Genomic DNA, 6,000 nt, shown 5'->3' with positions numbered 1-6,000 from the left:
AAAAAAAAAAAAAAAAAAAAAAAAAAAAAAAAAAGAAATTAAATTATATAAACCTACAATGAAATAAATGATATCAAAACACAGATAACCAATAGTCAGAACTCATCCCTTTCTAATTACTTTGTACATCTGACTATTACCTATGCTCTTGAGATTACGTATGTCTGTCGTATGTGTACAGTGAAATACTACACAAGTCTCTCTTCCCACCTCCATGGTACATGATGTCACATCAGTTGCTTAAAATCTGAAAACATCAATTTACATTCATGACCCATATTGTGAGACAGTTAAAATCACAGACTGGCTATGGATAAACATTTTAGGTAAAATTCAACAAAAGCATGCTGTGAAAATCAATCAACTATTTAGAATGTATAATAAAGAGTATTACATATATTATTATTATAATATGTAAATTGTGTGCTACATGTTCTTTATGTCAGTAAAATTTAAAAGAAGCTTATATAAAACATACCCCTTTTTTGACAGCCAGTCTTTAAACATTTTCCAGCACACTACTGCTTATGCCATATTTTGCTTTGCAGTGTTTAAAGAATTTGATTGAAAAAAATGAATTGACAAATGTAAATGTACATTTCACTCTAAATTAGGTTTTCTAGCTATAGAAAGTGGTCTGGGTGTGGCAACTTTCTCTGCCAATGGATTTCTGTGTAAATTCAACCAAATTGTTTTACTCTTTCTGGTCTGTATTTTTCAATTGTAAAATGGAGATAATGCCCACCATACAGAAATGTCTTCTGGACTGTCGGTGGGAACGTAAATTAGTACAACCTCTACAGAAAACACTATGGAGATTTCTCAAAGAACTAAAGATAGAACTACCATTCCATCCAACAATCTCACTGCTCACTATCTACTCAAAGGGAAAGAAAGTATTATTTTTTAAAAAACCTCTATTCCTACATTTATCACAGTGCTATTCACAATAGTAACAATATGGAGGCAACCTAAGTGTCCATCAGTGGAGAACTGGATAAAGAAAAAGATGGTAGATGGACTACTACTCAGCCACAAAAAGAATGAAATCATGTGTTTTGTAGCAATATAGATGGAACTAGAGACCATTACTTTAAGTGAAACAACTCAGTCACAGAAAGACAAATACTGCATGTTCTCATTTTTAGTGGGAGCTAAGAAATGAATACACACGGACATAGAGAGTGGAATAATGCATTGAAGACTCAGAAAGGTGGAAGGGGGCAAGGGGTGAGAAACTACCTGAAGGGTACAGTGTATGTACACTGTTAGAGTGATGGTTACACTAAAAGCCTAGTTTTCACCATTACACAGTATATTCACGTAACAAAAGTGCACTTGTACCCCCTAAATCTATAAAACAAAAAGTGAATAAAAGAAATGTGCTGTTGGAATTAATGACAGATTTTTTTTTTAAAGTTACTGGCAGTATATTAGAATCTAAAAACTACAGCTGCTATGGACCATAATAACTAACATTACTATTGAGGTCAATAATAATAAAATATCTAAGTCCTTTTTGTTCATATCTTTTGGTTAAATGTATACTGCCTTTTATTTCTATTAACGCTATTACACAGCCTAAGTTTGTTTATTCCCAACTGTATGTCTGTAAAACGATATATGCTTTTTTCTGTTCCTGTGGAAGCCTTTACTATTAATAGTAAATCCTACTATTTATAAAGAGAAAGTAGAAGTTTCTGGAACATAGTAGCTGCTCTTTTTAAATTAAATTTATGAGTCAATGCTTTGATTCCGAGGGTTCTTGAGGTGCCAATAACATCTGAAGAATGTTCTTGACTGACTTAATCATTCAGTGATACAGATCATGAAGCAACAGTGTAACGCAAAGTCTCTTTACCGGCATTCACCAAGACTACCAATAGGCGTTACTCTGAAAATCAACTGCAAGCTTACTGTGTATTTGTTACGATTAGAAAGGACTCAGAGTTCAGGAATAGTCTACTTAAAAATCAAATTAGAGAGGATTAAGAGTCATCCCTATATTTGTGCCACGCCAGCCATGTTCCATTGTACCTTTTAAGTGGGATAAAAGTGAGTTTACAGCTTGAGCCCCGGGAATTCCATGGGAGCAAACTAAACATGTGAGCATCATATATCTCATGTCTGGAGAGAAAAAGAAATGTTTGAGAACTGCTGCATTGTGCCATCAAGGTGTAGGGAAGGTAAGATTTTACCTCTACCTTCTTAGAGTTTTTCAGTTGTGGCTGATAATTAAATTGACACAAGACAGATTAACAGGAAAAAAACACATACAAATTTATTTAATTCAAGTTTTATGTGGCATTGGAGGCTTCATAAGAAAATGATGACTCAAAGATGCAGTTAAACACTTACATACTAAATTGGGCAAAGAGTAGTAGATTATGAAGATGTGACAAGGTTCAGGGGCTTGGGCTAGGGTACTTAATTGGGTGAAGTAAGAAGAAAGACAAGAGTTAGTTTAACAAGGTGTGTTTGGACAGATTTCCAGTGGCCTCAACTTCCCATCCTTGATGATAAGAATGACACTTTTCTGCTCATACAGGGAGGATATCTTTCACATGGAAATTTTTATCTCCTCCTTTTAAAAAGGACTGCAAGAGTGTTCTTTGGCACCTGCCCTTTTTTTAAGTGCCTTTGACTCAAAATAGTCAATGTGCCAGAGGGGCATATTTTGGGTTGTATATTCTGAACTCTTTCAAAGGGAAAGTCAGAAGATAGCAAAATGCTTTCAACAAGATGACCCACTTTAACTCACATCTTGGTGTCCTTCCAGTTTATAATGTGGGGCAGTTTACTGAACTACTCTGAGTGCTGTTTTTTTCTTTAGTAAATGGAAACTCTGAGGCCTGCCTCAAAGGGTGTGCAGGAGGAGTAAGAGAAATAAAGAACATGAGCATTGTGTCTGAGAAGTAGTAATACCTTGATTAGTGATGACTCCTGGCGTGGAAGCTGTGATGTTCACCAGGTTCTGTTGCTCCAGAACAGGGCTTCCCAACCTCAGCTCTATTGATATTTTGGACCAGATAATTCTTTGTTATTGGAGGCTATGTGCATTATGGGAAGTTTAGCAGCACCCCTGGATGCTACCAGCTAGATATCAGTAGCATCTCTCCAGTTGTGTTCATCAGAAATATTTCTAGACATTGTCAAATGCCCCCAGGGGAAAAAAATCATCTCTGGTTGAGAATCACTGACCTGGAATCTAGGACCTAGAACCCAGCAGACAGCCTTCAACTATCAACCTTTTCAAGGACTGCCTCAGCTATAAAAAGCCACCTCACCCAGAATCATGTCCCTGCCCAGGACAGTTCACACCAACAACTGATCAACGAAGTGGTACAAGGCCTGGCCACCTTGGCTCATCAGTACAACACTGAAGGGTCCTTCCAGTTTCAGAGTTCCTTACTCAGTCAGTAGGGTCCATCACTGGACCTACATCCAGCTCACCTTCTCCCTCAGTCCACTGCTGCTTCCTCTCTCTCTTTCCCAGGTATTGATTTAAGGGCACTCCTTAATAAACATCTAGCATCCTAAACTCTCTCTTAGAGTCTGTTTCCTGGGAACTGATCTGGGCTAACTCCCTTTTGCTTCCCTCTTAGATCCAGCTATGTGTATCTTTCTTCCATCAGATCTAGCAGAAGAAAAACATACTGCGCAGTTAGTGACAAGTTTCATTTGCCTTAGCTCTTAGTTCTATCTTGGAATCAATCATGCAACTTAGTAATTGAGTCTGAATGTATCAACTGCCTTGTCTGTTTTAACAAGGATAAATAGTTTCATCTGGAAATGACATCGTTGCCTTGAATGTGAAAGCAAATGGTAGTGTAATGGAGGATGACTTTGGTAATATTATTGCATTAATTCAAACAAAAAGGCAATGGTATAGCAGAGATGGAAATAGAGTATTATGGAAAAAAATTCATTTGATGTAAAATAACTTCGCACAGAATTCATCGAAACTAAGCCTACTCCATTAATCATTTTTTATTACTTAAGAGAGACAGACAGACAGAGACAGGGAGAGAGAGATTGAGAAAGAGCAAGTGAACAAGCAAACTAATGACTTTTGCACACATAATTTGTGTTCTTTGCCATAATAAACTTCTGACGGGGCCATCAGAAGTGAGTAGCATGTGATTTCTTTATTTCAAAGCTGCATTTAATATAACGACCTTCCATGTAAATACTATCCCATGGAGGAATGATAAATTGTACCAAAACCCATGCCAGGTGTGCACATAACTCAGCAATCACCTCTAGAATTTGGAGAATGACATTAGCAACCCCATTTGTGAGGCTCCAGATTCTCCTTCCAGCAAACTTCAGGAGCAATATGTCTCCATGCTAATCAGGCCTGAGCACCCAGCCATCAGAAATTCTAGGGAGACAAAAATAAAATCATCTGAGGCCGAGGCAGACAAATCGCTTTAGAGCAGGAGTTAGAGACCAGCCTGGGCAACATGGTCAAACCCTGCCTCTACTAAAAATATAAAAAATTAGCCAGGCATGGTGGCACATGCCTGTAGTCCAGGCTACTCAGGAGGCTGAGGTGGCAGAATCACCTGAGCCCAGGATGCTGAGGCTGCAGTGAGCCATGATTGCACCACTACACTCTAGCCTGGGCCACAGGAGTGAGACCCTGTCTTAAAAGAAAAATGACTTAGAGTGGAGAATTCTTTCTCATGTGAAATTATAGATTGGGTCACCAAGTGGGAAATACTTTTATAGCCCAACATGTTGGCATCAAGCAGAGTTGAAGAAAACATTGAAATCCTTAAAGCTGTAGACTCTGTCCCATTCCCTTGAAAGTCTGTCTTCATTTCCTCCCTTTCTGTCTAAGTAATTTAAGGGTAAGGAAGGAAACGCTCCTCAGCCTTCTCTCTCTTGACCCTAACAGTGTCTCCAAACATACACAACAAACCCTAAGCCATCATCCCTACCACTTGCTTTTCTCTGAGCCTTGATTCTCAATTTAAGCATTCCTGCAAATGGGAATTTCTTTCTCTCTTACTTATCCATTGTCATCCGATCCACTCTTACACAGCAGTCTTGCAGTCTGGGTAGAAAGGACTCCACCTTCAGCTCCAAGGGAAGGGGCCGACGGACCTAAATAAGCAGCACACCTTCCTCTCCATAGCCACAAGAATAGAAAGAGTTTATTGACCACCATTGACCTGTTGGTGTAAATTAACTGTAAAGTGCTCTTAACCTCTGGAATTTTTCAATTGCTTAGCCAACACATTCCTTACTGTTTAGTCAGTTTTAGTTAGATTTCCCATTATTTGCAAGCAAAATCATGCTACCAGATATACCTTCCATTTAAGTGTTTTTAATTATATATCACATTTCACTGACTCAGGCAAGCTGTCAATTGTAAGAAACACCATTATTTTGTGTTACTTTGTGGACCACTAAGAAGAGAAAGCGCCATCAGTTAAAACATAACGCATGCTTTCTTACCATTTAGGATTTTCATTGCATACTTATTGCAGTTCCTATTGTTGATTTATGTAGATAATTTTTAAGTACATCTTCCTCTAGAGCATGGATAAAAAGGAAATAAATTGGTTGTTTCCTAAAACTTCCTCACATTCAGGATCCGGTACTTATGAATCACTTTTCAACTCAGAGTCATAGATAGGAGTTTTCCACAGTTTTATCCTCATAGCCTCAAGAATGATGGTGTTGCTCCAGTCCTTAATGAGTGAGCCACTGTTGGCTCTGCACTTTTCTTCCAAACCACTAACACCTTCTCTGAAAGTTTTGTGGGTAGCTCTTTATTTTTTCATGCCAGAGCTGTCAACAAAGGGTTTCAGACAACAGCCAGGACACATACCTCCTTCTCAGGTACCCCTAATTGATTGGTTAGCTGAAAGTCAAGGGGTTGCAGTTGTCCAGCCAATCCTCCAGAAATGACAACCAAATGTGCATGTGTACAGGAAGAGAAACTTCATCACAACTATGTGTGATTGTAAAACACCCCAAGTATAAGAG

General features: G+C 38.3%; 1 protein-coding gene across 6 annotated transcripts in view; it reads right to left on the bottom strand.

The window, feature by feature from the left end:
- The window catches only part of MACROD2 (MACRO domain containing 2), a 2,143,045-nt gene that overhangs the window by 639,635 nt on the left and 1,497,410 nt on the right, over positions 1-6,000 (bottom strand). The window lies entirely within an intron of this gene.

The sequence above is a fragment of the Theropithecus gelada genome, chromosome 10 (assembly GCF_003255815.1).
Source record: "Theropithecus gelada isolate Dixy chromosome 10, Tgel_1.0, whole genome shotgun sequence".
NCBI classification, from domain to species: Eukaryota; Metazoa; Chordata; class Mammalia; order Primates; family Cercopithecidae; genus Theropithecus; species Theropithecus gelada.
This window is presented reverse-complemented; position numbering and strand designations above follow the sequence as displayed.